Below are 10,541 nucleotides of genomic sequence, written 5' to 3'. Positions count from 1 at the left end.
GTATGAAACAAATTTGGATGTAAAGTCCAAGAACAACCCCTCCCCTCCCCAAAAAAAATCAAATTTAAGAAATCACTGCCACTCTCTTAGTCTTCTTAACTTATGTAAACATTTTAATAAATCACTTTTCGGAACTCTTTGCACAAACAATTGTTCAAGAATAGTATAAATAAACAAACTGAAGATAATAAATAAAATAAATAAAATGAACTGTAAGTTCTTAACATTCTTACCAAAATATCGTACTCCCCCCCCCCCAAGAAAATAAAACTCATAATAAATGTTCAAAGGATCGTCCAGCACGTGCGATCCACATTCGAATGCGCACCGGGACATTGTAGATTGCTCTTAACACTTCATTTCCCCTTAGTCCATGGCATACATTATAAATCTTGTTCATTATGTCTTCCCTTGTAGTAGAACGCTCTTGCTAAACCAGCTCCTTGACTCGTCCCCAAAAGAAAAATCGAGATGAGTCAGATCTGGAGTACGAGCTGACCAGCAAACGGCCTCCTCTTCCGATCCACCTGTTTGGAAATAAATGAGCAACAGTTTGTCCGGCAACTCTTGCAAAATAAGCAGAGTAAGCGTCTTGTAATCACGTTATTTCACGAGTTGCTAATGAGACCTCTTCCAAGAGCTCAGAAAGAACATCTGACAAAAAATTAGCGTATCCTACTTCTGTTAAAGTACCTTCGAAGAAGTAAGGACCAATTTGGCCTCCCATTATACCACACCAGACATTAGACTCCAGATATGTTGATTGTCAACTTTACGTACCCAGTGAGCATTCTCGCTGGACTAGTAGTGAGCATTGTGTACGTTGACTTACATTAATCTTGAAGATCGCCTCATCCGTACACAGAATGTTCTGGTGAAGCATGAGTTCCTGGCGCTCACCCATTGACAAAACTCCAGATGGTTATGGAAATCTTGTTCTTGGAATTTTTGGTGCAGATGAACATGATAAGGATTTAACGCATTATTGTGCAGAGTCCTCCAAATCATAATATGGCTCATAGCAGCATCCCTAGCTAATCGTCCTGTTTTTGCGATTTGAGGAACCATATTGACTGCATCAAGGATGTTTTGAGACATGGCGCCTGATCCTGAAGATGGCGCCTGATCTGCAGACGTTTGTTGTGGTGAGGATGGACGTGCACAATCCTTTTGGTATGCCTCCGAAACAAGATGCGCTACATCGTATTCGGATGTCTTTACTCCAGCATTCTTGCGCATCCACAGTGAACAAGCATCATTGTATGCGTCTTGAGATGGTTTCATAAAACACCTATCAATGAGTTGAGTCTTGTGAGTGTTATGTGGAGGAGTATGGAGCAATGAATCCTGTGATCTCTCGCATATTTAATCACTTTCAGTTGTTTATGGCTGCCATGTTTATCAACAATTGGATGTGAGGGGATGACAGAATTTCACAAAGTGTTGCAACGAAGTTTTTTTTTAAAAAAAGTATCACTCGTTATCCAATCAGTACTTTGTGCTACAGCAATACTCTCAGGTGGAGCATCAACAAACAGTCCCTCACTCATTCTCTGGCGCGGAAATACGACTATGAAGAGGGGTAGTACAAACTGACCAGTAGCACTCACGCAGAATATCAATGTTATATTCCGACCTCTTTCAGCCGACGTAGGATTGCCAGATTTTGTAAGCGAAAAACAGGGGAAACCAATCTCACGCTATATAGCCATTAAGATCACGGTTCCTACTCGTCTGGTAAGAATCGATTATACCTGTCTATTTCAGATTAGTAGCTACTTACAATTTTCCCGTTCATTCGTTTTATATACAGTTAGCACAAATGAAGCCCCACAAAGGATGTATAAAAAATGTGGAGAGGTAACGGGAGAGCTGTCTGGTGTCCCTTATTCCAAATTCCGAGCTTTTGTATTTAGCATTCCTTAAGTATTGCGCCAATTAGGACACACTCTCCCATTTATGATTGAAGAGATACTCTTTTCTTTGTTGCGTCATCATTTGAGTCAGAAATACTACCTTCCGTTTTCAGGTGAGACATACTAGTTCTTGCGGGCTATTTCTTTTTCAATCTGAAGAGCGAAAACAGGCGTCCTGAAAGCCTTTTTCGGGACAGTTAATTCTTTCATTGAAAATCGGGGCGTCTGGCAACCCTAGCCCGACGTCAACTTGCCCAGAACTCGTTTCCGTTTTTCACATATCACTTTGGGATTAACATTAACACACGATACACTAATCTCATGAGCGTTCAGTATTCGTGATGGTGGAAAAGAGCATTTGCTCATCAGTGTGCACTAATTTGTATAGAACTTTGCAATTTGTTCCTTATTGAAACTTGTTGTTCACGATATACTTACGGGTCGCTGTGGCTCAGTGGTAGAGCGTTCACCTCTGCTGCATAGAGTTCTTGGTTCGATCACAGCTCTGCCAAGTGATCTTTGTGGTGGACAAAAACCGTGTGTGGGTTTCCTCCGGGTTCTTCCGTTTTCTCCCACATTCTTGATTCAACTATTTCATTCATTTCTCATCATTGCCGTCTCTATTAGCCTAGCCGGCATAAGCGTGGGAAATAAAACTCAAAGATTTCAATATACTTGTAGACACAGGTGTTCTAACAAATAAATTGGGAAGTCACTTCTTAAACTCGTATAAAAACCTTTCACAGCACTCTGTTTGTCTTTGTTGAATTGTCATTGATATTTAGTTCTTCAGCTAAGTCAAACTAGCTACAGGTATTTTTACCGTGATAATGACATTAAACGATCAGCTAACTGTTTCGCACGGCATTTTAGCTCTTTTCCATACATATCGGGAAAAGTATTTTCTCAACTCCTAACTTACGCGCAACAGGTAATTTTATTCCTTGCTTTCACTGTGACAGTATGTGTTGCAGAGGAGTATTTGGGACACCAAATCTATGTATCAAATGCCATGTGAAGCAGTTAGCTGATCGCTTAATGGCATTATCATAATAAGAATACCTGAAGCTAGTTTGACTTAGTTGAAAAACCAAATATGAAAGCATCACCATTTGTTGTTTGAAGTGTATACGTGCACTACGAGCCGAAAAAAAGCCTGGGACGGGTGATCTGATACACCTTGTATATATGTTACTTTAAAATTTCTGCAAAATTCCTGAAATGGGTTAAGTGAAATAACATCTGAGGTTTGAAAACATTTCTTTCAGTTTCAAACAGTGTTCAGTAAACAAAATTAAACGTTTACTTTCCTTTAAATGGGTGAATATGCAACTGAGGTAAACTGTATGGCGTTTTTTACTTCAAATGTAGTTTTCTGTTATGTAAAAATAAAGCGTTGACTTTCATTTATATATCTACAGAATACTTCAAAAGCGCTGTAATATACAATAAGTTGGTAAAACTGAATTTGCGGTGAAAATGTGTGAAAACAAATTTTTTACAATTTTAAACATTATATTCACTTCTGTTATATTAAGTGTTTCCGATGTTCCCAACGTAGTTTCCTTGGAGTGAAAGTCCGTGGCCATAGGAAAAATTGTTGAATATGCATCTCAACTAAAAGTTCATAAGATTAAAAGTTTTGTAGTTTCAAGCGTAGGTTTTAATTAAAGGACATTTTAGATACCGTATTTACGCGAGTCTAAAACCTCCTCAAATGTGAGACAAAAAAAAAAAAGCTACTCGGCATTGACTTTTAAGAATGAAAAAGATAAATAAACATGTGAAAACACAATGAAAACTTTTCGTCTTCCGTTTTCAGTTTCCAATATCCGGATAAAAAAATTTCCCAATTTTCGGAAAATGTGAGTGTTCCTAGTACACATTTTTCACAGAATCATGACTAACAAGATTAGCTATCTCCGGCAAAACTCAATCGTTTTCTGCTGTAAATTGGGCCTTACTGACAGTGCAAAATGTAGGCCTAAACTTGCAAACTCGAATGTAAGACACACCTCTTTCAGACTGTTGCTTCGTAATGAATAATTTAATTCAGTCTCAGTTTTCATTACAACCTTACGTGCTCATTGACGAGTGTCACAACAACAGGCAAGTAAAAGTCTTGAAGCCTAAAATACCAATTAATCTATAAAGAAATCTTACTTCCAGTAGTGACAGCAAATGCAATAGTGTTGATAATCCGCATTAATTGAGACCGCTGTTACGCATCTAATTAAACATGCGTTTGTTTAGCAAAGAAAGGCCCTACAGTGCATGGTTACTTTTCTTATAATACGTCAAGCTTGAAAAAGTTATGGCGGAATATCAAGCAACCTTAATTAGTTTAAACTATAATGTTTACGTTGTTCCAGGGAAAATATATAAAGGAGAAAATGTCTGAACAGTGTTCAAAAGGAATGATGCTTGCTTCAATTCGTTATTTCTGATCACTGTTCAGATGATGTAGTCAATGAAATATTGACCCAAAACCTATTGACCCACCACCCATCGTGACCATGACCCACTGTGGTCCACCATCCACCATGAACCACTTCGACAAACCGTGACCCAATATGTCCCACTACCTAACGTGACGCACTCTGACCCACTACCCATCAAAACCCATTGTAATCAACTTTAACCCATGATCCACGTCCTCCTGTCCACTGACTAAAGAGTTTACACTTGCAATTAAACAATGCTGTGAAATTATCACTAATCGGAGTTTGAATTTCCACGGTCAATCGCTCAAGCACCGCTCTGTTATAATAAGGTGGATCTGACCTTTACAATATAAAATTGTAAAGTGGTTGTCATGGGTAAAATTACGATGAATTTGAAGTATTATATATAATTATTTCCTTGCTGATTTACAGATACTTTTCAGTGGAAAAAAGGATGAAATTTGAAAGTGGACCAAAGTAAATGTGAAAAAAGATGTAAAGTTTTCCATATACTTAAGTATACAGTGAAAACTTAAGACTTCCATGTAATTAAACTTACAGTACAAATTTTATATATATACATATATATATATATATATATATATATATATATATATATATATATATATATATATATATCTCGCAACCTTATATCTTCAGTGCCTTGTGCTGAAAGGTTCCATATAATAAACATAAGATTCAAAAAATATTATATTAGAAAGTAGTGGATATATGATACCACTGCTTTCTAATTATTACTGCTTTCTAATTAATTGAGACTGTAATTTTTGTGTCTCAATTAATAATTGTTTCTTATTTTTTTCTCAGGTAATATCGATCGTTTTTGATTAGTTTTACAAATCAACTCACTACCGATTTCCCATATATAGAAAGTCTCCCCCATAGAAGAGAAATTTAAAAACTGCTAGAACACGTTCTGTTTATTTTTAATAAAGAGTTAATATACTGAATTTCACTCCCTAAGTTGAACGACTTGTGAGATACTCAATTTTTCGTAAAAAACTTGGACCTCCTCTCCCTCTTTAGTACATGCATTGTAATAAAAGTGATATGATAACATCCCAGTTGGGTTTAGGGTCTAACTATCTACCAAAATTCATTTCATTTGGCTTTGCCATTTGTCCGTGATCATCACTCACACATAGTTACATTCGCTTTTATGTAATAACTCATGTATTACAGGTGATTCAAAAATGTATTTTTTTAGTAGTTAGTTCCTCTAAACACTCACAGGCTGTATCTCGAAAGTCAGGTAGTAAGTCCTATTGTTGTTACAACAGTTACAAATATCAATATCCAAAATACCTGAAGTTCTTGTTTCACATAGATATACTCATCTCAGATAAGTAAACAGAAAAAAATGAAAAAGGAATAAAATGGAGGCCTTGAAAGTGAAACACAGGCACAGTCACCAGTGTTCAGAAGATGCTGTCTACTATAGAGTGAGTCAGTCGGTCTGAGTGTGTCGGTGAGTCACGGTGGGTCACGGTGGGTAGTAGGTAGCAGTGGGTCACGTCCTGCTGACCACGACCCACTGACCCACTCACAAATCTTGACCCACTAACCTATTCCATCTCTGTTGCACACATTTTATCCTTTGGGGACTTTCCTTGGAAAAAAAATCATCATAGTCCAAGTCTTCCAAAGTGTGAAGGCTGATTAAGATTCAGACATCACTTCAACAAACGAGAAAACAAGATACAGTAATTACAAGAATTTTCATTGAATTTGCGTAGTGAGGACAACATAATTGAAATTAAGTACTCATCAAGGTTACTCGAGAAAAGTATAAATAAGTCATGAGAGCAGAACAACTCTTTTCTTCGGTCGGGGTAAAATAGGACTAGTTTATCAAATTGAATGTGAATGTACAACTTTCTAAATTAAAACATTCTGATTTGCTCAGTGTGATTTTAATCTATATTAAGTAAACAAAGCTTGTTAACATGTAAAATGTCACAAACATTATCACAAAGACATACTGGAAGTGAAAATACAAGTATGGATAAATTACTTTCTTATTGGAAAAAGTTTCTTCAAATTACACACAGTATGAAAGATTATAAGTTACTTTGAATAAAACCGTCAGTAATAGAACTTAATTACTTGACCAATAATTATGTAGTAATGTTTGCACTAAATTGTTTTGAGAACCAACTTACATCATTTACTTCAATTATTTTAACCCCAGCCAAAAACCAAGAACAATTAAGGAGGAAAATGAGTGATTGAACAACAAGGAAGAGTTGTATCTAAACACATGAAATTACTCGTACTTTTAAAGAAACTCGAAAGCAGTTGGCTGTACCAGTAAATATATCAGTACAATCTTCCTGTCTTTACCCAACAATGAAAAATTAAAATTACCCTTACCAATTTCAACCTAGAAATTACAAATATTCAGAAAAGGAAGTTCATATCTCATTTAAAGGCTTGATTGTGCCGACGTTTTAAAGTTATTTGCCTTTCTCATTGTTAAAGCATGCCATACACCAGGCACGTTGCCAAGTGGGGGGTCCAGGGGATCCGGACACCCCCCTCTTCAGAACCAGAAATGTAAACATTAAGGAAGGATGAAACAAAAAGAAACGAGAAAAAGAAGAATCACCGGTAAAAATATAAAGCTACAGCAAGAGTTTGGCTACTTTTTCTTATGAGGAATTTTGTGTAGAGGAAACAGGGGGAGGTAAAGTTGAAAATGGATATTATTGTAATGGAGCATTCCGAATTTCATCTCGCCCCATGCTAATTCTATGGACTACAAATGACGATCGATGAACAGGTTCGATTAGATAGATTCTCAGAAGAACTTAAGAAATGCCCACAATCACGAATAACATGAGATTGGTAACATACATTCCAGTTACACTTGTTAAAGAAATTTTCAATTTTCAATTTCATGTCATTACCCCTTCCCCCATTACGAAATCCTGGCTAAACGAACCCATATAGGTTTTCAGTTGAATGATCGAGCCTCTGTTGTAATAACCACAGTATTTCGTCACGGACCCCCCTATTACGAAATCCTGGCTACGTGCCTGCATACACCATGAATGAGCTCGGTGTTCCGTTTTGTAGGCACTCCGTTCGAACTTTTTACATGTCAACAGAGTTTTTTTTTAATACCATCAATCAGAGCCGTAACTAGAGCGCCCGAGGTGAAGTAGAATTCGGCACCCAGTCAGGGGTGTCATTTAGGGAGGGCAGGAGGGGGCAATTGCCCCCCCCCAAGAGTTTGAGGATTACATATACTTTAATCGAGTGTCTACTAACATACTAGTACAAAACGTGAAAGTGTCAGTGGTACTCTTGCCCCCCCAAGTGAAATCTGAAATGACGCCCCTGCACCCAGTACAGACACCTTACCAAGCTTTCTGTTTTTTAAATACGAAAAGCAGCTTTTGTTATTATGCTACACTGAATTTTTATTAAGCTGCTTAAAAGAGCATTACAACACCCAAGAGCGATCATTATGTATTCTTTTACAAATAAGAGCTGCTTTCAAGAGGTTTATTTTGGAATTTTTGTTAAACTTGACAAAACTCCCTTTGGTTCTATACAAATCCACCTGGAGAATAGTTATGGAAACTTACAGTACAACTATTTGCAATATTTCATACTATCGATAAGAAATGAAATTTCAGTACAGTAGAAACTATGTGTTTTTAAAATGCTCAAATTGAATTATAGCATTAATTTCCAGTAACAATTGTAACCCTTTGTAATTTTATTCTGTAGATAAATTGGATTTTAATTTCAATTCTTTTACGATAAAAAAATATTTTGTGAAATGTAATGGACATTTAGAAGAAGCCTTCTTTGCGAATTTCTCAATATTGATCTATGGAGCTAAAGAATATGTTTAATGCTGTATTCTAAATCCAAAATATAGTTCGCTACAACATTTTGAAATAATAGTAATTACTAAATCTCTTAATGAATAGAAGTTCTGAATTTAAGGTTGCTTATTATCAGGGTTGGCTGGTTTAAACCAAACAAAAAACGAAAGAAAAATGCTTTAAATCGTGTGAACTTCACGGTGACGTCTCCACATATCAAACCATCTGCATTACGTTTATCTACTTTTCACCTTTTAATCAAGGGGTCCCGTGCTCAATTCTCGATCGAACCACAACCCATCTCTGAAGTGTAAACCAAGTAGCGATTCGAGGTGTCCCTTTAAGCGAAAGTCCTCTCCGTGATAACTTTGGTATTTCATAATGATTTTAAGCCTAAACATACAAAATGAAACCAAATTACATATTTCTACTGTAATGAATGCCTGCTGCTTTATAAAGAAGCCAAGGTTGCTTAAACATATTTATAGAAATTGGCAAAATTTATCAACTGCCTACGTGTTTTCCAACATCAGCTTGGATTTGACTGTTTTAATTTTATTGAATGATACCTACATACCAAATTTGTAATTTAATACCTCAGTTTTAGCGTAGTGATTATGATACGTTGACCTTAAAATTTTATATGCAAATACACTTAAAGTAATAACAGGATTCTTCCAATGGCTAAGGCGGGAGTTTCCCGATTTATTTATAATTGTATAATGTTTTTACTTGTGTAACTGATTATCTTTTTGTCCTTCTGAAATGACTCTTGACAATTATATTAACAAGTAGGCCTATGTAAAGATCAGGAGTCCTTCTTGAGTGAGTCGGCAATCGTATTTGTGACCAATTAGTCCCGGTTTCGTGTCGAAATAGACAATTTTTCTTGGATGAAGCCGAGAAGAAGCTTGGATTCTGCTTCAAGCTTATGTGACCCTTCCAGTATAACCTTGTTGTTCCATAATAACACCAAGGTGAAACAAACTAATTTCTGTCCATATCTAATATAAATACATAGAGTAAATTATTTAAACCAAAAAAAAAACTGGTTTAAACCAAAAAAACCGGGTTTAAACCAAAAAAAACTGCTTTTTGTTTTTTTTTCAATAAAAACCATGGTTTTTGCCAACCCTGCTTATTATTAATTAACATTAAAAATACACTAACAGACATACACACATATATATTATATATGTGTATACGTTTGGTATGTATGCTGATAGAAAAACCACAAAAGTAGATACGTGTGCACAAAAGAAAATAACCTGGCGATACAAGTGGTTGATGAAAAAATGATTCCAACCAATTCCTTCAAATTGGAAGCATTTCATATAGCCTATCGAAGGAATAAATAAAAAAAAATACACTGGTAGTGATCAGTCTTTGAGAAAGAGGAAATTCGCTGACTCTCCTTTCCTGACTGAGAGGAATATTAACACTTTCGAACTACAAGCAGTTGTAAAACAACTGCTTGTAGTTCGAAAGTGTTAATATTCCTCTTGTTTTCCTGCACTTTTAATATTCCCGCGCAAACAGCAACTTGCATTTCCTCTCGTGTCTCTTCACTCTTTTCATTTATGTATCTTCATTCTCACAGAAATATTAATTCCATTGTGTAGAAAAGCATGATTAAGTACACAGAGAAAAATCCGTTCTCCGGGCAGCGGTATATTGTACAAATATCCGGTATCATCTTGCTTACTACAGAAATCAGTACGGACAATACGTTATCCGTATGCTACATAGTCACTGCCCTTAGATGTTACATCATGCCGTTGCAGGATGTCTGACATCTAACATTTTTCCGTATATCACATACATATACTTATGTTACCTTCGTCAGCTATATGTTATATACGTCCATTTGTATGTGAGATCCTGACCGCCTATATTGTTTCATACAGAAAGTACGTATAGATGGAACACTTATACAGAAAGTATTATAAAACATGCGTTTTCAGTTATACGTCTACTGTACGTTAAGTCCAAAAACTACAGGAATTACGCATGTAACCTACCTTTTTAAGTACGCCACCTACAATTTTCTTTCTCAGTGTAAGCAAACTCATCACCATCAACGTATTTCAGACTCAGACTTTGACTGTTTCTGATTTTGAAAACGCTCTTGAGTACATTATAAATCATTACTTAGCACCTTATATATCACATCGTCATTAAAAATCATATACAGCAATAACTTTCTTTAAGTACTAACATGTAACACTTCCCAAGTGTAACACTCCGATTTTGATAAAATTTGGCAGGTAGATATTACACATGAAATAAATGAATACGTACTTTCTTTTTACGGAAAAACG

The sequence above is a fragment of the Thermobia domestica genome, chromosome 17, assembly GCF_964235325.1.
Source record: "Thermobia domestica chromosome 17, izTheDome1.hap1.1, whole genome shotgun sequence".
Lineage (NCBI taxonomy): Eukaryota > Metazoa > Arthropoda > Insecta > Zygentoma > Lepismatidae > Thermobia > Thermobia domestica.
The sequence above is the reverse complement of the archived record's forward strand: the minus strand, read 5'-3'. Positions refer to the sequence as shown.